Source organism: Amblyraja radiata, unplaced genomic scaffold (genome assembly GCF_010909765.2).
Source record: "Amblyraja radiata isolate CabotCenter1 unplaced genomic scaffold, sAmbRad1.1.pri S91, whole genome shotgun sequence".
NCBI lineage: Eukaryota > Metazoa > Chordata > Chondrichthyes > Rajiformes > Rajidae > Amblyraja > Amblyraja radiata.
The window spans coordinates 428,010-449,287 of NW_022630173.1; the positions used below are offsets into that span (position 1 = coordinate 428,010).

General features: G+C 47.9%; 1 pseudogene; it reads left to right on the forward strand.

Annotated features, from left to right (window-relative positions):
* Positions 1–4,917: 4,917 nt before the first annotated feature.
* On the forward strand, positions 4,918–5,096 carry LOC116969637 (annotated as a pseudogene).
* The last annotated feature ends 16,182 nt before the right edge of the window (positions 5,097–21,278 follow it).

Genomic DNA, 21,278 nt, shown 5'->3' on the forward strand with positions numbered 1-21,278 from the left:
CGTGTCCAAACCCTAAATAATCATATATGTTTCAAAAAGAAACCCTCTCATCCTTCTAAAGTCCAGAGTATACAAGCCCAGCCGCTCCATTCTCTCAGCATATGACAGTCCCGCCATCCCGGGAATTAACCTTGTAAACCGACGCTGCACTCCCTCAATAGCAAGAATGTCCTTCCTCAAATTAGGAGACCAAAACTGCACACAATACTCCAGGTGTGGTCTCATTATGGCCCTGTACAACTGCAGAAGGACCTCTTTGCTCCTATACACAACTCCTCTTGTTATGAAGGCCAACATGCCATTCGCTTTCTTCACTGCCTGCTGTACCTGCATGCTTACTTTCATTGACTGATGAACAAGGACCCCCAGATCCCGTTGTACTTTCCCTTTTCCCAACTTGATACCATTTAGATAATAATCTGCCTTCCTGTTCTTGCTACCAAAGTGGATAACTTCACATTTATCCACATTAAACTGCATCTGCCCACTCACCCAACCTGTCCAAGTCACCCTGCATTCTCATAGCATTCTCCTCACAGTTCACACTGCCACCCAGCTTTGTGTCATCTTCAAATTTGCCAATGTTACTTGTAATCCCTTCATCTAAATCATTGATGTATATTGTAAATAGCTGTGGTTCCAGCACCGAGCCTTGCGGTCCCCACTAGTCACTGCCTGCTGTGCCATGTCCGTGTACTGGGTTATTGTCGGTACACGCGACCATAAACTAAATCAAGCTCTTGCTGTAACTAATAGCCTCCAATCCTGCAAATGTCTCCTTGCAGCTAATACGGTCTAATCCCCGAATATCTCTACCTTGTAAATAATACCGCCTAATCCAGCGGCAGTCACTGTGGCGCAGCGGTAGAGTTGCTGCCTTACAGCGAATACAGCGTCGGAGACCCGGGTTCCATCCCGACTATGGGTGCTGTCTGCACGGAGTTTGTACGTCCCCCCCCCCTTGACCTGCGTGGGTTTTCTCCGAGATCTTCAGTTTCCTCCCACAATCCAAAGATGTACACGAGGGGTGGGCAAACTTGTCCTGTGTAGGGGCCGGGACGCGTGTCCGAGAGCGGTTGGCGGGCCACATCTATCACGTGTACACATGGATCCCGCCCCGGATGGCAGGTATCAAATCACGTGTTCCCAGAAGGTAGACAGAAATGCTGGAGAAACTCAGCGGGTGAGGCAGCCTCATGCAATCCTCGCATGTCTCGCCCGCTGAGTTTCTCCAGCATTTTAGTCAAACCTTGGATTTTCCAGCATCTGCCGGTCTTCCTCAAATGTTTTCACAATAGACAAGAGACAATAGGTTCAGCCCTTTGAGCCAGCACCGCCACTCAATGAGATCATGGCTGATCATCCACAATCAGTACCCCGTTCCTGCCTTCTCCCCATATCCCCTGACTCCGCTATCTTTAAGAGCTCTATCTAGCTCTCTCTTGAAAGCATCCAGAGAACCTGCCTCCACCGCCCTCTGAAGCAGAGAATTCCACAGACGCACCACTCTCTGTGAGAAAAAGTGTTTCCTTGCCTCCGTTCTAAGTGGTTTACCCCTTATCCTTGATCTGAACAAATCTCTTCCTTGTAGCTAATACTGTCTAATCCATGCAAATCTCTGCTTGAATTAATGATTTTGTTGTTGACACACGTCACGTCACACTGATAGTCTATGTTTTTTCACATAAACAAGGTATGCGAACAGTCGGCACATAAAGGGAGCGGATAAGATTACAAACTATTCCATTTTAGGCCCATTCTTTGGAAAGTGAACCAAAACGTTACACGCGTGACCAGTCATATTCCATCGTCAGATGTCACGTCTCAAAGTAATATGTTAAAAAATTATTGGGAGATGTTAATCTTATTCACTGCTGTTTTCCAACTACAGAACTGTAGCCCTGTGTAACTTCATATTAGTTTTTCTTAGTTTTTCTTATTAAGAAATTTATATTTTTGCTGTGAATATGTGTTCTGCATTTTGATTTGTTGTTAATGAGTTCGATCATTTTTCCTGTGTGGTAATTGGTTTGGGGGCGGGAGCTGGGGATTGTGGGTAATCGAAGTCCAGGTGAGAGAGAGAGAAGGACATTCTTGCTATTTAAGGAGTGCAGCGTAGGTTCACCAGGTTAATTCCCGGGATGGCGGACTATCATATGCTGAGAGAATGGAGTGGCTGGGCTTGTACACTCTGGAATGTACCCTCCCCTTCCCCCCAACTTTGGATCTTCCTTGGTCGCCAATAACCTCCGAATCGGGTGAACCTGTCCCTATAGTTAATACCCTCTAATACAGACAATTGCCGTTCATTGTGGCTGGGACCTTCCAGTTTAGATACAGTGCAGAAACAAGCCCCTTCGGCCCACCGAGTCCACACCGACCGGTGATCACCCGCACACTAACACTATCCTACACACACACTAGGGACAATTTACAATTTTATCGGCCAGTCCACCCACAGTCTACAGAGAGATTTAGGCCATTTGGAAGAGTGGGCTGAAAGATGGCAGATGGAGTTTTATGCTGATAGGTGTGAGGTGCTACATCTTGGCAGGACAAATCAAAATAGGACATTCATGGTAAATGGTAGCAAATTGAGGAATGCAGTTGAACAGAAAGATCTAGGAATAACTGTGCATAGTTCCCTGAAGGTGGAATCTCATGTAGATAGGGTGGTAAAGAAAGCTTTTGGTGTGCTGGCCTTTATAAATCAGAGCATTGAGTATAGAAGTTGGGATGCAATGTTAAAATTGTACAAGGCATTGGTGAGACCAATTTTACTTCGGAGTCACGTGAGTGACTACGTGAAGAACCCGCTCAGTGCGCAGGCGCGGCATTACGCCAGCAGTGCAACAGCGGCAGCAGCAGGAGTTAGGCGCTCCCGCTACAGAATGAAACGGACCGTCAGGTGAGTACCCTGAGGTCGGGTTTCTTTTACAGGGGAGCCTTTTTCTGCTTGTGTTTTACAGGCAGAGAAAAAGGCTCTGGAACAAAACTGTCCCCTGTTCGAGGAGGAACGTTTTTCCGTCGGGAGGGGGGCAGCAACAGGCGGTAGGAGCGTTTACCCGGTGTTCCTCTAATTCCCCGACACCGTGCCGAGCCCAGCCCGCTAGTACTGAGCAGCGGGCTGGATGCATACCCACCCGAAGAGGCATCCGGCAGGTGTTCCCGAATTCGGACGGGACGTCTCTCCACTCGCATGGGGGGAGAGAGAGCCGCTGGAGCGGCTCTCGGAGCAGGTGCCTGCGAGACGCGCTGCTTGAGGGGCGCTCTCGCTACTACAAGGCACAAAAGCTCTAGAAGAAGGCGGTAGGAACAATTACCGGGCGCACCGCTATCCCCATCACCGCGCCGAGCCCAGTCCCGCTAGTGCCTGAGCTACGGGCTGGATGTTTAGCCATCCGAAGAGGCATCCGGCCGGTGGCTTCCGACTTGTCGGAGGGGACGTCTCTCCACCCGCATGGGAGAGAGACAGCCGCCTGAGCCGCTGGAGCGGCTCCTGGAGCAGGAGCTCCTGCGAGACACGCTACGTGATGGGCAGTCTCGCTGGAGGGTTCAGGCATACCCTCCACAGTGCCTAGGCACTGCCCATCGCTTCCTCCTTAGTGTGGTTAGCTTTGGGGTGACCAGTGGCTGGGCTGGTCATGAAGAGGGGTCACTGGCTGAACAACATCGGGAGTATGCTTGAGGTACAGGATCAGGAAGAGCTGCTGGGTGTGGCCGCTATGTGGCTCCACCACTAGCGAGATGGCTTTTCAGTCTCAACTGATGGCCAGCTTACTACCTGTCTTTTCCAAAAAACCTCTCCAAGACAGGTAGCCATGAGGCGTTGGTTTTATCACGCCTCCCCTAAATTGCATTTACTCAAAGTGCCCGCCATTATTGGGGGATACATTGAGCAGCGCATTTAAACTAAATATTTTAAAAATGCATTTGATACCCTGACGTCGGCTATCATGTCCACCTGCTTATTCCAGAAGGGCAGGGTAGTATGGCAAAACACCTGACTCTACTGTTCAACGGTATACCTCATAACTTCTCAAATGAACTCACAAACCTGCCCTCAATCTATGAAATTAACAGGACTATGAGAACGCCGACCTCACAAGCACAGATCCTGCTACCTGGCACTTACCAAACCAGTCCTAAAAAACTGGACGAAGTGTTCAAACTATTCGGCACAAGAGGGCAGAGTCTGGAATGAGCACCACACTAAACCAGACAGCAGTACCTCAACGTGTCCACCAGGTGCGTCTTCCTCATGGTACTGGTGAAAGCTCGGGGCCTGCATGCCAAACCCGTAGCATTTTAGGCCACGGCCCAGAGCAGGCCCCAGGGGAAAATGCGCCACCCCCCAACAAACATCGTCCCTACAAGAACAAGGAACCAGAAACCGAAGAAAACAACAATGAAGACAGATAAGTATGGTTCCTACCATCACATAAAGGTGAAGGGTTGTACTAACAAGGGGTGGGTGAATCACGCCTGGTTAGGAAGCTATCACTCTTGGTAGTTATATACCAAAAAATAAATACAAGGGGAATAGAATTAATATCTTGCCACCAATTCAGCAAGCACCCCAAGGGGTCTACCCTCCCACGATGGTGAATGTCGCACCATCGTTGATAAACCTCTTGAGTATTTCACCAGGTATACCCATTCATGGGATTTGTAACTACTACCATGGATCCAAGGATACTTTATGGTAGACATTGACCTTGAAGATGCATACTATTCAGTACCTTCTCATATAAGTTTCGGATATACCGCAATTACCTGGATGGAGTAACCATGATGAGCATTGCGGCATTTAAGTCAAAGTTATCCAGAATCAACTAGTCCTGACACTTAGAAACATTCCGTCATGGCATGTCTATATATTAACGACAAACTATCCTTGGATACAGCTTTAGCTGCATCGCTTCTCGGCCTTTTGGCTAAGATCAAGTGTAGTATCTGTTCTTATCAGTTTAATAATCTGATACGTCCCATATATTAAATTGAATTTTGGAACAGGGAGATGGAATAGGGGCTTGCTCCGTCCACTCCACGCATCGACCCAGTATTGCAGTGCCTCTGGGAACGGTGCACAAAATATATATCCAGATATTTACGTTGACCATCCACAACTTTGTTATCTGGTATTCATTAAGACTATCAGTTATGGTACATTAACCACCAATCAACTACGAGGCAAAGTAATTGGGATATAGCAGCATTACCAGCTACTGAACTTTGTACCTTTCCTATGACCTGAGATACTAGTGTTCAAAACTATCTCCATACCTGTAATATGGGGGCAAATGGATTAATCTGGAGTGTTATCATGGAATTTATCGGCAGGAAGGATTATGGTTGTACACTTCCACCTGTTTTGAGTAACATCTTATGTGTCCTGATGTGTTACTGAGCTTGTAATACTTAATGCCAATATGAATTGACTTAAACATGTTATATATTAGCTTAATTCTAGTGAAGCATTTGCTCAGTAATCCACCAAATTTGCATGTTCGTTTATAAGTTAACAACATCACAGTGGTGGCATATACCAAACCACTTGGGCGGAGAACATCGATATTAGGTGACAATTTATTAACAATTGGAAACCGTATGTCGTCAAACATGTTTGACCATCTGGAGAGGAAAAGACTACAAAAAGTAGTAAACACTGCCCAGTCCATCATCGGCTCTGACCTTCCTTCCATTGAGGGGATTTATCGCAGTCGCTGCCTCAAAAAGGCTGGCAGTATCATCAAAGACCCACACCATCCTGGCCACACACTCATCTCCCTGCTACCTTCAGGTAGAAGGTACAGGAGCCTGAAGACTGCAACAACCAGGTTCAGGAGTAGTTACTTCCCCTCAGCCATCAGGCTATTAAACCTGGCTCGGACAAAACTCTGATTATTACCAACCACTTTCTGTTATTTGCACTATCAGTTTAATTATTCATGTGTGTATATATTTATATCATGGTATATGGACACATTTATCTGTTTTGTAGTAAATGCCTACTATTTTCTGTGTGCTTAAGCAAAGCAAGAATTTCATTGTCCTATACAGGGACACATGACAATAAACTCACTTGAACTTAACTCACCTATCAGGTGAGCTAAATACTGTAAACATACATTTAAACCAAAAATATTTGCTGAAATTACTAAGCAATATGGACACCAGATATCGATTCCTTATATCCAATTAAATCACCACGTACTAACTTACGTCACATGAAACCAATCTCAAGGCAGCGGCAATGGAGACATTCCCGCGTATTGAGGGGTGGGGGGAACCTAATCTCTATGTTTTCCTTTCCTTCTACCTCTTCAATAGGTACTACGGCTTCATCAGTCGGGTACTACGCAAATTATAGTGGACCAAGTCCACAAGCATGGTTCCCAGTGATCCTCGACATGGTCATTAAAAGAATTGCAGAATTGGGAAGACCACTGCTGTGCTTGGATCAGCAGCACTATCAACCTGATGACAGCATTCCGTCGCATATCCTAGGGAACATACCTGAGGAGCATCAAGAAATGGTACACTGTTTTCCAAAACAGGAATTACACATTCAACTACAACAAAAAACTGTACTGGAGCTCCTGGCAGGTCTTCACCACAATGAAGGAAATGTTCTGTCAGCCTACTCAACTTGGGTACCGCTCACTGGTGATCAGATACAGGAGAGGTATATCAATCCATTCCCCAGAAATAGGTACACCCAAATTGGGATGTCAGTGAAATCCTGACATACCTTAGGGGATGATCACCAGCCAGGTCACTCACCCTGGAACAGCCTACCCTGAAGATGGACATGCTGGTGGCCTTACCTCAACACAAAGAGCCAGCTCTCCCATCTACTGCGGTTGCACAACATGGTTATAACACCAGATAGTGTCACATTCCCATTTCAAGGGTTGGCCAAACAGAACAGACCAGGAACATCAGGTCCAGTCATGAAATTCCGGGCATACCCACCTGAACCACGTTTTATGTGTCATGACCCACTTAGAGATCTACATCGACACAATAAGGAATACCGAGCGAGAGGAAAAAGCCTTATGGGTCAGCCACAGGAAACCTCATGGTTGGGTGACGAGCTAAACTATCTCTAGTGGCTCAAGCAGGTACTGGGAGTTGCTGGAGTAAATACTAACGTGTATAAAATCTTATTCCACCAGGACAGCTTCCACGTCAGTAACTAAGAGGATGGACGAGCCTATGGACCACATCCTGGCGACTGCAGGGTGGTCTAGGGAGTATACGTTCCAAACTTTTATAACAAACCACGGACAGAACCTGTATCGTTTGCAGAAAAAGAATCTGCAAAAAATATATAATTTAAGCCCGGGGGAGCAATTGGTCTTGTTGTTGTTAATAACACCATTATTGTTTTTACAAACAGATTCATGGTTGATTACGATAACATACTTCCTCCCTCGAATGACTTCGGCAGCGAGTGAAGTATGAACTGTTACACGGTTTGAAATCACAGAGCTTTGAAGTCTTCACGTAGTCACTCACGTGACTCCGAAGTAAAATAGTAAGATTAAACGAGAACTTACCAGTTTGAAGTTTGATCTGTATTTTATGAGGAGTTACCATGAGGGATTACGTGCCCTCCGCTCCCACCCTCTTTATATGGATCAAACTAATAAACTGATGTCTCCTTGTCTTTACTATGTTACTTCAAATAACTGTCTATCTGTGATTCCACACCGCTGCTTGGAAGTATGCCGCGCCTGCGCACTGAGCGGGTTCTTCACGTAATCCCTCATCGTAACTCCTCATAAAATTCAGATCAAACTTCAAACTGGTAAGTTCTCGTTTAATCTTACTATTCTATAGTATGGTGTGACAAAATAGAGAGAGTACAGAGGAGATTTACTAGAATGTTGCCTGGTTCAGCAACTAAGTTACAGAGAAAGGTTGAACAAGTTAGGTCTTTATTCTTTGGAGCGCAGAAGGTTAAGGGGGGACTTGATAGAGTTCTTTAAAATGATGAGAGGGATAGACAGAGTTGACGTGGATAAGCTTTTCCCACTGAGAGTAGGGAAGATTCAAACAAGAGGACATGACTTCAGAATTAAGGGACAGAAGTTTAGGGGTAACATGAGGGGGAACTTCTTTACTCGGAGAGTGGTAGCTGTTTGGAATCAGCTTCCAGTGGAAGTGGTGGAGGCAGGTTCGATTTTATAATTTAAAAATAAATTGGATAGGTATATGGATGGGAAAGGAATGGAGGGTTATGGTCTGAGCGCAGGTATATGGGACTAGGGGAAAATAAGTGTTCGGCACGGACTAGAAGATGGCCTGTTTCCGTGCTGTAATTGTTATATGGTTATACCTACACGTTATTGAAGTGCGGGAGGAAACCGGAGCAGCCGGAGAAAACCCACACAGGTCACACACATGGTCTCCAGAGATGCTGCCTGACCCGTTGTGTTACTCCAGTGCTTTGTACCTGTCCACGTTCTCCAGAGATGCTGCCTGACCCGCTGAGTTCCTCCAGCATTTTGATTAAAACCAGCATCTGCAGTTCTTTCCTACGCATGCTGCCTAATGTCGCCAACTGTCCCGTATTAGCCGGGACATCCGTACATTGGCCTATAAATTGGTTTATCCCGTACGGACCGCCCTTGTCCCGTATATGACTGCTACTATTCGGGTCGAGGGGACTGTCGGGTTGGAGCGCCTCATCCGTGGCCCCCTCGGCCGGCAGCCCGGCCAGTTGTCCGACCTTCGGACCTTCGCTGACCGCCGACACTACCACCACCCCTCCTTCTCATGGGCCGATCGTCGGTTCCCGAGTTGGACGGGGCGCCAGACTTTGTCCCCCCCGGGCCAAAACTCCTCAGCTGGCCCGCCGGCTGGACTTTGTGTACACTTCAACTACCCCTCCCATTCCAAATCCGACCTTTCTGTCCTGGGCCTCCACCATGGCCAGAGTGAGTCCCACCGCAAATTGGAGGAACAGCACCTCATATTTCACTTGGGCAGTTTACACCCCAGCGATATTAACATTGACTTCTCCAATTTCAGGTAGTCCTTGCTTTCTCCCTCCTTCCCCTCACCTTCCCAGCTTTCCCACAGCCCACTGTCTTAGCCTCTCTTTCTTCTTCCCGCCCCCCCGCCACCCCAGACATTAGTCTGAAGAAGGGTCTCGACCCGAAATGTCACCTATTTCCTGTGGTCCATAGATGCTGCCTCACCCGCTGAGTTTCTCCAGCATTTTTGTCTACCTTTGATTGTCAAGCATCTGCAGTTCCTTCTTATACTTTTACCTCTGTTTGATTTGTTGTTCCTTCATCCAACCCAACCATGATCCTTGAACTTCATCCCCCTGTCTCGTTTTCACACCTCATACATCCTTATCTCTGTGTCTCCTTCTCCTCTGACTCTCAGTCTGAAGAAAGGTCTCGACTCGAAATGTCACCAATCCCTTCTCTCTGGAGATGCTGCCCGACCCGCTGAGTTGTCTCTTTGAACTCTCCACAGATGCCCCCAGGGATGTGAGTGTGGTCTGGGAGGAGGACGGGGCGGTGGAAGGGGAGGAGGTGACTCTGCGCTGCGAGACAACGGGGAACCCTCCCCCTCGGGAATACCACTGGAGGAGGGAGTGCTTCGGGAAGGAGGAGCAGCTAGAGGGACGGGAGTCGCAGCTGGTGACCAGTCTCCGCCTCGCCGACCAACGATGCGATTATTACTGCTTGGCCGTCAACGACCTCGGCCAACAGGAGTCCGTTGCCAAACGTTTGCGAGTTGGGTGTGAGTATCCCGGCATTTACCCCTCACCCTGACCTGTGACCCCAAACCCCCCGGCTCTCTGACCCTTGATCTCTGACCCTCCCCGGTTGACAAGGTCATAATGAATAGGAACTTGAGCTCCCAACTTCAATAACTGACAAGGTCAACAGACAATAGATGCAGGAGTAGGCCATTCGGCCCTTCAGCCCATCAAGCACCGTCATAAGTGACAGGAGCATAATTAGGCCATTCGGCCCATCAAGTCCACTCCGCCATTCAATTATGGCTGATCTAGCACGCAACAAAAGCTTTTCACTGAAACCTCTCCTTGGGGCTAATAAACTGTAAATTCACAAATCTCAAAATTCGAGCAGGAGAAATAGGCCATTCGGCCTATCATAGAAACATAGAAATTAGGTGCAGGAGTAGGCCATTCGGCCCTTCGAGCCTGCACCGCCATTCAATATGATCATGGCTGATCATCCAACTCAGTATCCCGTACCTGCCTTCTCTCCATACCCTCTGATCCCCTTAGCCACAAGGGCCACATCTAACTCCCTCTTAAATATAGCCAATGAACTGGCCTCGACTACCCTCTGTGGCAGGGAGTTCCAGAGATTCACCACTCTCTGTGTGAAAAAAGTTCTTCTCATCTCGGTTTTAAAGGATTTCCCCCTTATCCTTAAGCTGTGACCCCTTGTCCTGGACTTCCCCAACATCGGGAGCAATCTTCCTGCATCTAGCCTGTCCAACCCCTTAAGAATTTTGTAAGTTTCTATAAGATCCCCTCTCAATCTCCTAAATTCTAGAGAGTATAAACCAAGTCTATCCAGTCTTTCTTCATAAGACAGTCCTGACATCCCAGGAATCAGTCTGGTGAACCTTCTCTGCACTCCCTCTATGGCAATAATGTCCTTCCTCAGATTTGGAGACCAAAACTGTACGCAATACTCCAGGTGTGGTCTCACCAAGACACAAAGTGCTGGAGTAACTCAGCGGGTCAGGCAGCATCTCTGGAGAGAAGGAATGGGCGACGTTTCGGGTCGAGACCCTTCTTCAGACTGATGTCAGGGGAGGGGCTGTTACATTTATAAGAAAAATGAGGTGTGAAAAGTGGGCAAAGGGGATGGTTATCAAAGGAAATGTCGAATAGGTGGCTGCCAGCGGGGAGCATGTGCAATCTGAAGAATGGTCTGGACCCGAAACGTCGCCCATTCCGCTTTTTCCAGAGATGCTGCCTGACCCGCTGAGTTACTCCAGCACTTTGGACATGTCCGCGTTCTCCAGAGATGCTGCCTGACCCGCTGAGTTACTCCAGCACGTTGTACATTTCTCGGGTGTAAACCAGCATCTGTAGTTCCTTCCGACACAAGGGTTTTGAAATTGGCGGTCTGGCTTAATTGCAACACATCAGAGTTTGTTCTGAGACCGGAAACCAGACACGGGAAAGAACCTTCAAGACATTTCGAAACACAAAATGACTCACAGATTCAACCATTTCCTCTTCTCTTCCAAAAACTAATCTCCTGAAGAACAGACTCGACCCAAAACGTCGCCCCTTCCTTCCCTCCAGAGATGCTGCCTGACCCGCTGAGTTACTCCAGCACTTTGTGTCTATCTTCGGTGCAAACCAGCATCTGCAGTTCATTCCCACACAAACCAATCCTTAAAATCTCCATTACTCCATCAACCTTTGTCATTGAGTGATACAGCACGGATACTGGCCATTCGGCCCAACTTGCCCAGACTGGCCAACATGCCCCATCTACAATAGTCCCACCTGCCCGCGTTTGGCCCATATCCCTCCAAACCTGTCCTATCCATGTTTGGATGCTATCCAATCAAATGCTATATCTAAATGCAACCAAACCAAACATAGACAATAGGCAGAGTAAAAGGGAAGATGCAGAGCGTAGAATATAGTTCTCAGCATAATCGTAACAATTCCACATATAAAGTCCAATGTCTACATTGGTGACGAGGTGAATCGGACAGTACCCTAGCTTTATGGAAGGACCGTCGGTAGTCGATCACACAGGGGAAGAAGCTGTTCCGTGATCTGCAGGTGCGCCCATTCAATGATGTTTCAAGAGAGAGTTAGATATAGTTCTTACTGCTGACGACATTAAGGTATACGGGGAGAAAGCATGAACGGGGTAGAGATTTTTGTTGTCACTCTCCAGACTCCCAACGCCGGGAATTCCCTCCCTTGACCTCTCCAGATCCATCTGAGGAAGATCCACCTCCCCTCACAAGTGGGTTAAAGACCCCACGGCCAGTGCAGAGAGTTCATCCCAGTGTCCTGGGGACAATGCTTATCCCTCATCTCATGTGACTTCAACAGACGATCTGGGTCATTATCACATTGCTGTTTGTGGGACTTGCTGCGATCAGACTGGCTGCCACGTTTCCCACATTACAATCGTGACCAGTCTACAAATGGACAACTTGGTTGGGCAGAACTTTGGGATGGTGTAAGGTGCTGATGAAATAGGAGTTTCTCTGTCTTCCATCGCCACCTCCATGAAGACACCATTTGCAACAGAGCCCTTGCCATCTGCACTGATGTGCTAGGGGTTAAGCCAGGGGAAGGGGGAGAGGGGAGCAAGGAGATATGGTGGTTGGTGAAGATATGAGCTGTTCTGCGACCAACAACTGAGGGGTGTGGGGGGGGGGCAGAGAGGCCGTCGCTGTACATTGGTGAGGCCACACTTGGAGTATTGTAGATAGACACAAAAAGCTGAAGTAACTCAGCAGGACAGGCAGCATCTCTGGAGAAAAAGAAGAGGTGACATTTTGGGTCGAGTCCCTTCTTCAGACTGAGAGTCAGGGGAAAGGGGGACGAGAGTTAGAGCAGATGATATACCTGTAAAGAGATAAATAACAATGAAAGATATGTAAAAAAGTAACGATGATAGAGGAAATAGGCCATTGTTAGCTGTTTGTTGGGTGAAAACGAGAAACTGGTGCAACTTGGGTGAGGGAGGGAATGCCGGGGCTATTTGAAGTTAGAGACATCAGTATTCATACCACTGGGTTGTAAGCTGCCCATGTGAAATTTGAGATGCTGTTTATCCAATTTGCATTTTGACAGTTCCGTTTTGGTCACCCTGCTACAGAAAAGATATAATTAAGCTGGGAAGAGTGCAGAGAAGATTTTCAAGGATGATACTAGGACCTGAGGGATTGAGCGATAGGGAGAGGTTGGGCAGGCACAAACTTTATTCCTCTGAGCACAGGAGGCTGAGGGGTGGGTGATCTTACAGTGGTGAATATAATCACGAGAGGATGAGATAGGGTGAATGCACAGTCTTTTTTTCCAAGGTGATAATGATAATCGAGAACTAGAAGGCAGAGGGGGATGATTTAATAGGAACCTGAGGGGTAACTTTTTTCACACAAAGTGTGGTTGGTATCTGGGAACGAACTGCCAGAGGATGTAGTTGAAGTTGGTGCAATAACAATATTTGGCCATATACATGGATAGGAAGGGTTCAGAGAGATATAGGCCAAATATGGGCAAATGGGACTTAGATGGGACGTCTTGGTTGGCATGGACGAGTTGGGCAGAAGGGCCTGTTCCATGCTGTACCAATGCACAACTCTGAAATGATGAAGGGTTAGGATGGACTGGATGTGGGGATGTGCAGAAGTAGAGGCCATCAGCAGTAAACAGCCGTTGGGAACTCAGAGGGACATGGCTTTGCTCAGAGAGAGGTGAGTGGTGGATCTCACTGCCCTCGGGGTGGGTTGAGGCCACAGTAGAAGTAGATTTAGAGGGAGGTAGGACATTCTGATAGATGAGGAAAGTAGGGTCAGCAGGACAAGATGGGCTGAATGGCCTGTTTCTGTTCTGTAATTCCAGTGGAATCCAATGGAATGCTGCGTGCTGGAGAATCTCTTTCGCTGCTCGGTCTGGGCTGGAGTTGGGGTTAAGTTGTCGTGTTTGTATCTCAGAGCTGGGATCTCACTGACTCCTTTCTCCACTCCTCAGTAAGTGGCCGGGACAGGACTGGGAAATACGACGTGGCCGTGATCGTTCTTGCCGTCGTCCTTGGTGTCGTTGTCCTTGTTGTCGTTCCTGTCTCCGTCATCACCACCGCATCCTTCTGGGCAGCGCTTCGTCGCAACAAGCGAGGTGAGAGACGATCTGGAAACTCTCTGAATGTCTTCACTGCCATTTACTCACAAGAGGGAGAGAGAGAGAGAAAGAGGGAGAAAGAGAGAGGGGGATAGAGAGAGAGAGAGGCATAGAGAGTGAGAGAGAGAGAGAGAGAGAGGCAGAGAGAGAGAGAGAGAGAGAGGCATAGAGAGAGAGAGAGAGAGGCATAGAGAGTGAGAGAGAGAGGGAGGAAGAGAGAGAGAGAGAGTGGGGGAGGGGGAGGGGAGAGGGAGAGTGGGGAGGGACACACTGCGTCAGTGTGAAATCAGGACCTTCTCCAACACATAACCTCCCCCACAGCTACCACCGTGTTTGGGAGAGACGCAGGGCAGATTGCCCAAGTATCCTGGAGCTGATATTTATACCTAATCCGCATCAGCAAAAACTACATCATCTGGGAACAATCTCAGTGCCGCTCACAATCCCATTCCATCTCACTGTCCCCACTCCTCATGTACCCTTCCTCCTCCCCATTCCCTGTCACCGCCCACAGCTCCCCATCCTCTTCCTCTCCCCACACACCCAATAGACTGGACCTCCCTCCCACTCTGTCCCTCTCCCCACACTCCCCATCAACTGAAATCCCCTCCCACTCTGTCCCCACTGCCTACACTCCTCATACACCCAATCCTCTTCCCATTCACTTCCACGTATCAATAGGTCACAAGAATTATCCCTCCACAGTCGAGCCAATCCCCTTCCCAGAGAGATCATCCAGTGAAAATTACAATGGAAGAAAGGATGAATCAGGTCATGTGATAGGAGAAGTATTAGGCCATTCGGCCCATCAAATCTACTCCGCCATTCAATCATGGCTGATCTATCCCTTCCTCCTAACCCCATTCTCCTGCCTTCTCCCCATAACCACTGATACCAGCACTAATGAATGGGAAAAGGCATGCAAGGGAGAAGAAATAGCGAAATGGAAGGTGTGTATCAGAGAATGAATGTGTGAGGGAGAGAGGGAGGGATTAAGGTGTGCTGGTGTGAAAGAGGTTGAATGAGTAAGATGTGTATGGAGAATGAATGATGAAAGGAATGTGGAAGAGCGAGAGGATGACTGAAGGAATTCTCGAAGAAAGAGAGAAGGGAGACAGAGGCAAAGAGGAAAGTGAGTGGACTGAATGAAATTCTGTCTACCAGAAAGTTCCGTGACACCACGGAAGGAGCGGAAAGCTGAAGATGGGCCGGAGGAATCCACCTATCAGGTTGGTACTGTTGTGGCAAAGAGGCAGATCAGTGTTGGTCTCCATGTTGTCCCTCCACACCAGCACTGCCCCATGGATAGTAACTCCATGACCACGGCCATTTGTACCTCACGCTGCCTCGGCAAGGCCAGCAGCATCATCAAGGACCAGTCGCACCCCGGACACTCCCTCTTCTCCCCTCCCCCATCAGGCGAAAACACACACTTCCAGTTTCAGGGACAGTTTCTTCCCAGCTGCTCTCAGGCAACTGAACCATCCTTCCACAACCAGAGAGCTGTGCTTAACTAATATCTACCTCATTGGTGCCCCTCGGATTATCTTTGCTGGCTTTATCTTGCACTAAATGTTATTCCCTTATCATGTGTCTACACTGTAAATGGCTCGATTATAATCATGCATTGTCTTTCCGCTGACAGGTTAGCACGCTGCAACAAAAGCTGTTCACCGTACATCGGTACTTGTGACAATAAACTAAACTGAATTAAACTCCCCCCCCTCCCAGTGTCGGGCACCAACCACCAACCCCCACGCCTCCCCACCAAACCCACATCACCGTCCCCACCCCTTGTCACCGTCTTTCCCCCAGGATACTGACCCCCCTCAACACACTGAATCCCTCCATCATATCCCACTTTGTCCACTGAGACTGACCCTCGATGTTCATTAATGATGAGAGTAGAATTAGACCATTCAGCCCATCACGTCTACTCCGCCGTTCAATCATGGCTGATCTATCTCTCCCTCCCAGCCCCATTCTCCTGCCTTCTTCCCATAACCGCTGACACCCGTACAAATCAGGAATCTTATCCATCTCTGCCTGAAAAATATTCTCCAACTTGGCCTCCACAGCAGTCTGAGGCAATTATTTCCACAGATTCACCACCCTCTGGTGAAAGAAATACCTCATCATCTCTTTCCTAGAGGAACATCCTTTAATTCTGAGGCAGTGGCCTCTGGTCCTAGACTCTCCCACTAGTGGAAACATCCTCGGACCCCACTTCCCCGCTTTGTCCCGTTCCACGTACTGAACATCACCGACCCTGTCCCTGCCCCACTCCTAGAGCTAGAACCTTATCCTGTGCCTTCCACACCCCAACATTCACTCCCCCACCCCCTGAGCTCAGTGAAAGTCCCTCCACGCCAAGACTCTGTAAACATCTCCCCCCCTGGCCCTTTCACCCCTCCGTGTCTGTGTAACCCCATCTCCCCCCTGGCCCCTTCACCCCTCCCTGTCTGTGTAACCCCATCTCCCCCCTGGCCCCTTCACCCCTCCGTGTCTGTGTAACCCCATCTCCCCCCTGGCCCCTATATCCCTCCCTGTCTGTGTAACCCCATCTCCCCCCTGGCCCCTTCACCCCTCCGTGTCTGTGTAACCCCATCTCCCCCCTTCACCCCTCCCTGTCTGTGTAACCCCATCTCCCCCCTGGCCCCTTCACCCCTCCCTGTCTGTGTAACCCCATCTCCCCCCCTGGCCCCTTCACCCCTCCCTGCCTGTGTAACCCCATCTCCCCCCCTGGCCCCTTCACCCCTCCCTGTCTGTGTAACCCCATCTCCCCCCTGGCCCCTTCACCCCTCCCTGTCTGTGTAACCCCATCTCCCCCCTGACCCCTTCACCCCTCCGTGTCTCAGTAAACCCCTCCCTTCCGGCCCCTACATCGTGGGCTGTTTATTCTATTCCTGTAACCTGTGTTTCACTCCTCACAGGAGCTGAATGTCGGTGACCGGGATCTGTACAGCGAGCTCGAGCTCAGATCAATATGAGCCCCAGCTCAACCCCTCTCGGTGTGCACCCTCCCTCCGCCCACCTTCTCTGCTCATCTCTCTCTCTCCTCACTCTCTGCACCAACCTCCCCTCCATTGACTCCATCTGCCCCTCATGGTTCATGTATTTTGTGTTTTCATGGCTGTTGGCAGATCAATTTTCCTCCTGGCATAAATAAAGTTTTATTGCATCGTAAACACGTCCGGTCACAAAATCAACAACTTGAACACCTGCATGTCTTGTTTTTTAGAGACAGAACTGTGTTTTGAGATACAGCGCGGAAACAGACCCTTTAGCCCAGCGAGTCCACGTTGACCAGCGATCACCGCATACTAAGGCTGTCCTACACACACTAGGGATATTTATACCAGGCCATATAACCATATAACAATTACAGCACGGAAACAGGCCATCTCGGCCCTACAAGTCCGTGCCGAACAACTTTTTCCCCTTAGTCCCACCTGCCTGCACTCATACCATAACCCTCCATTCCCTTCTCATCCATATGCCTATCCAATTTATTTTTAAATGATACCAACGAACCTGCCTCCACCACTTCCACTGGAAGCTCATTCCACACCGCTACCACTCTCTGAGTAAAGAAGTTCCCCCTCATGTTACCCCTAAACTTCTGTCCCTTAATTCTGAAGTCATGTCCTCTTGTTTGAATCTTCCCTATTCTCAAAGGGAAAAGCTTGTCCACATCAACTCTGTCTATCCCTCTCATCATTTTAAAGACCTCTATCAAGTCCCCCCTTAACCTTCTGCGCTCCAGAGAATAAAGACCTAACTTATTCAACCTTTCTCTGTAACTTAGTTGTTGAAACCCAGGCAACATTCTAGTAAATCTCCTCTGTACTCTCTCTATTTTGTAGACATCCTTCCTATAATTGGGCGACCAAAATTGTACACCATACTCCAGATTTGGTCTCACCAATGCCTTGTACAATTTTAACATTACATCCCAGCATCTATACTCAATGCTCTGATTTATAAAGGCTAGCATACCAAAAGCTTTCTTTACCTCCCTATCTATATGAGATTCCACATTCAAGGAACTATGCACGGTTATTCACAGATCCCTCTGTTCAACTGTATTCTTCAATTCCCTACCATTTATCATGTACGTCCTATTTTGATTTGTCCTGCCAAGGTGTAGCACCTCACATTTATCAGCATTAAACCCCATCTGCCATTCTTCAGCCCATTTTTCCAAATGGCCTAAATCACTCTGTAGACTTTGGAAATCCTCTTCATCTTGGTATCATCTGCATACTTATTAATCCAATTCACCACACCTTCATCCAGATCATTTATGTACATACAAACAACAAAGGACCCAACACAGATCCCTGAGGCACCCCACTAGTCACCTGCCTCCAACCCGACAAACAGCCATCCACCATTACCCTCTGGCTTCTCCCATTCAGCCACTGTTGAATCCATCTTGCTACTCCTGCATTTATACCCAACAGTTGAACCTTCTTAACCAACCTTCCATGAGGAACCTTGTCAAAGGCCTTACTAAAGTCCATATAGACAACATGCACTGCTTTACCCTCGTCAATTTCCCTAGTAACCTCTTCAAAGAATTCAAGAAGATTAGTCAAACATGACCTTCCAGGCACAAATCCATGTTGACTGTTCCTAATCAGACCCTATTTATCCAGATGCTTATATATATTATCTCTAAGTATCTTTTCCATTAATTTGCCCACCACTGAAGTCAAACTAACAGGTCTATAATTGCTAGGTTTACACTTAGAACCCTTTTGAAACAATGGAACAACATGCGCAGTACGCCAATCCTCGGGGACTATTCCCGTTTCTAATGACATTTGAAATATTTCTATCATAGCCCAGGCTATTTCTACACTAACTTCTCTCAATGTCCTAGGGAATATCCTGTCAGGACCTGGAGACTTATCCACTTTTATATTTTTCAAAAGTGTCAGTACTTCTTTTACTTTGAAACTCATAGTATCCATAGCTACTCTACTAGTTTCCCTTACCTCACATAATTCAATATCCTTCTCCTTGATGAATACCGAAGAAAAGAAATTGTTCAATATCTCCCCCATCTCTTTTTAGGCCAATTAACATATACACCTGTACATCTTGGGAGTGTGGGAAGAAACCGGAGAACCCGGGAAAACAGAAGTGTTGGCGTTGCTCAAGCAGCTGCGGCTCGCCCGCAGTCCGTCTGTCTTTCCTATCTTTGTTCTTTTTGTCTTCCTGGATGTATGTTTTAGTTTATTTTTAGTTGTGTATGTGTGGGGGGTGGGGGAAATTTTTTTACCATCATCCGGTGGCGGGTTCAACATCAAGAGCCTCGATTGCCTCGACGCAGCGGGAGAACAAGGAAGGAAGAGATAAGACTGTTTGCCTTCCATCACAGTGAGGAGTTGCCTGGAGATTCACTGTGATGGACGTTTGTGTTAAATTGTGTTCATGTGTGTTTTGTGTTCATGTGTGTATTTCTGTCATGGCTGCATGGTATAAAATTTCATTCAAACTTGTGATGTTATTCTCACTCCCCGTTTACTGTTACTGTCACTCTTCCTCTTCCTTTCATAGTAGCCAATTGTAATGCTTGTTAGTAGTGACGCTTCCTATTATGTGCTTTATATTATCAAGAGCTTGCCTACGCTAGTTAGTATGAGTAGCAGCTAGGAAATGTAAAGTCTGCAGATCCTTGCTGTAAGTAGATTAAATAAACATGTATCATGATATGTGTTCGAATCACCTCATTACATGGTGTCAGAAGTAAGTTTGAGCTGAATGTCTTGCATGATCAAGTACTTTCTTCAGATTGACATTGTGTTCAGTCAAATCACGTCTGAAGATGAGAATATCATCAACAATGATGGTGCATGGGTACTCTGCAAACAATTGTTCCGTAGTGCGCTGGGAAACTTTGCTGGTCAAGTTGATGCCAAAGGGCATTCTCAGAAATATGTATCAGCCAAAGGGGGTGATGATCGTAGTGAGATTGGACGAGTCTGGGTCCAGTGGAATCTGCCAAAACGTGCTTTTGGCATCTAGAACGGAGAATACTGATGCATTGCCTATCTGGGCAGCATCTTCTTCTGTTGTTGGCATTGGGTAATGCAGGCATTTGATGGCAGTGTTCAGATCTCTGGGGTTTATGCAGATACGGATCTCCTCCTTGTTTTTCTTTGTTGCGACCACCACTGTGTAAACCCAGTCAGACGGGTCTGTAACTTCAGCAATAAAACCCCTGGAGACCATGCGCTTGAATTCATTGTGTATTCTGTCACGCAGGGCATACAGATAATTGCACGCGATCCCATATTGGGTTCCCCAGCCCAACGACTGATGTTTCACCAAACCCGTGCTCCCCTACCTGTGTCCCAGCAGCTTTTGCAGCCACAAGTTCGTTCCCCGCCTGCAGTCCAGAAACAACTACAATTCAAACGTTACACGCCGAAGCGCTTCTTCGACAAATCCAGCAAGCCACTTCAACCTCTCACACGTGGACAAATAGTTCGTCTCCAGACCAACAAGGGCCATGCACATCTGGGTCACATCCAAGCTCTGCCAAAGATCGGCACTCTTATCTGGTTGAAGCGGACGGAGCCATCCACAGACGCAACTGTCAACCTAGGCTTCCGGTGAAGGAACCGCATCCTGCGACTCCGTATCCAGATGTCTAGCATTTTGTATACCCTCCCACGGTCGGTCCCACTGCCAACTATCGTTTCCACGGTGCTTGGCGATCAGCTCGTCTATCTCGTCACCCTCCCTGCCAGTCTGGTCGCCGGTCGTTTCCACAATTCGCTCCCCGGTATTTTCTCCGGTGAAAGGAGGCGAGCCGGACTCGTACCGTACACGGGCCGGACAGGTTTGCAGGCCACTAGTTAGATATGGTGATTTTGTGTAATTTTGCAAACTATCCCAAATGTTTTATTAACATTCCACCCATGTTGCTCAGCAACCGATGTTTCTTTCATTTCTACAAGGAAAGATGTAGATTGGCTATTTCATACTAGCCAATTATAGTGCTTGTTAGTAGTGACTCTGTCTATTATGTGCTTTATATTATCAAAAGCTTGCCTACGCTAGTTAGTACTGGACTAAGTGGGACCCGTTAGGTCTCATGTTCACACGGGAGGGCTGGTCCCCCAACGCAGTATTTCACCTCCCCACCAATTCCAATATTAGTGGCCAGTGGGGGAGATGGTGTTTTCTGGACCGCTAGTATGGGTGTTGTGGGCTGAAGGGACGGGTTTCCAGAGGGATAGTATGGGCATTGTGGGCCGAATAGATTCTTGGGCTGGCAGCTCACTCACTCACGGCTGGTGGGCTGGCAGCTCACTCACTCACGGCTGGTGGGCTGGCAGTTGACTCAAGGCTATTCCTTCAAATTCCATTTCAA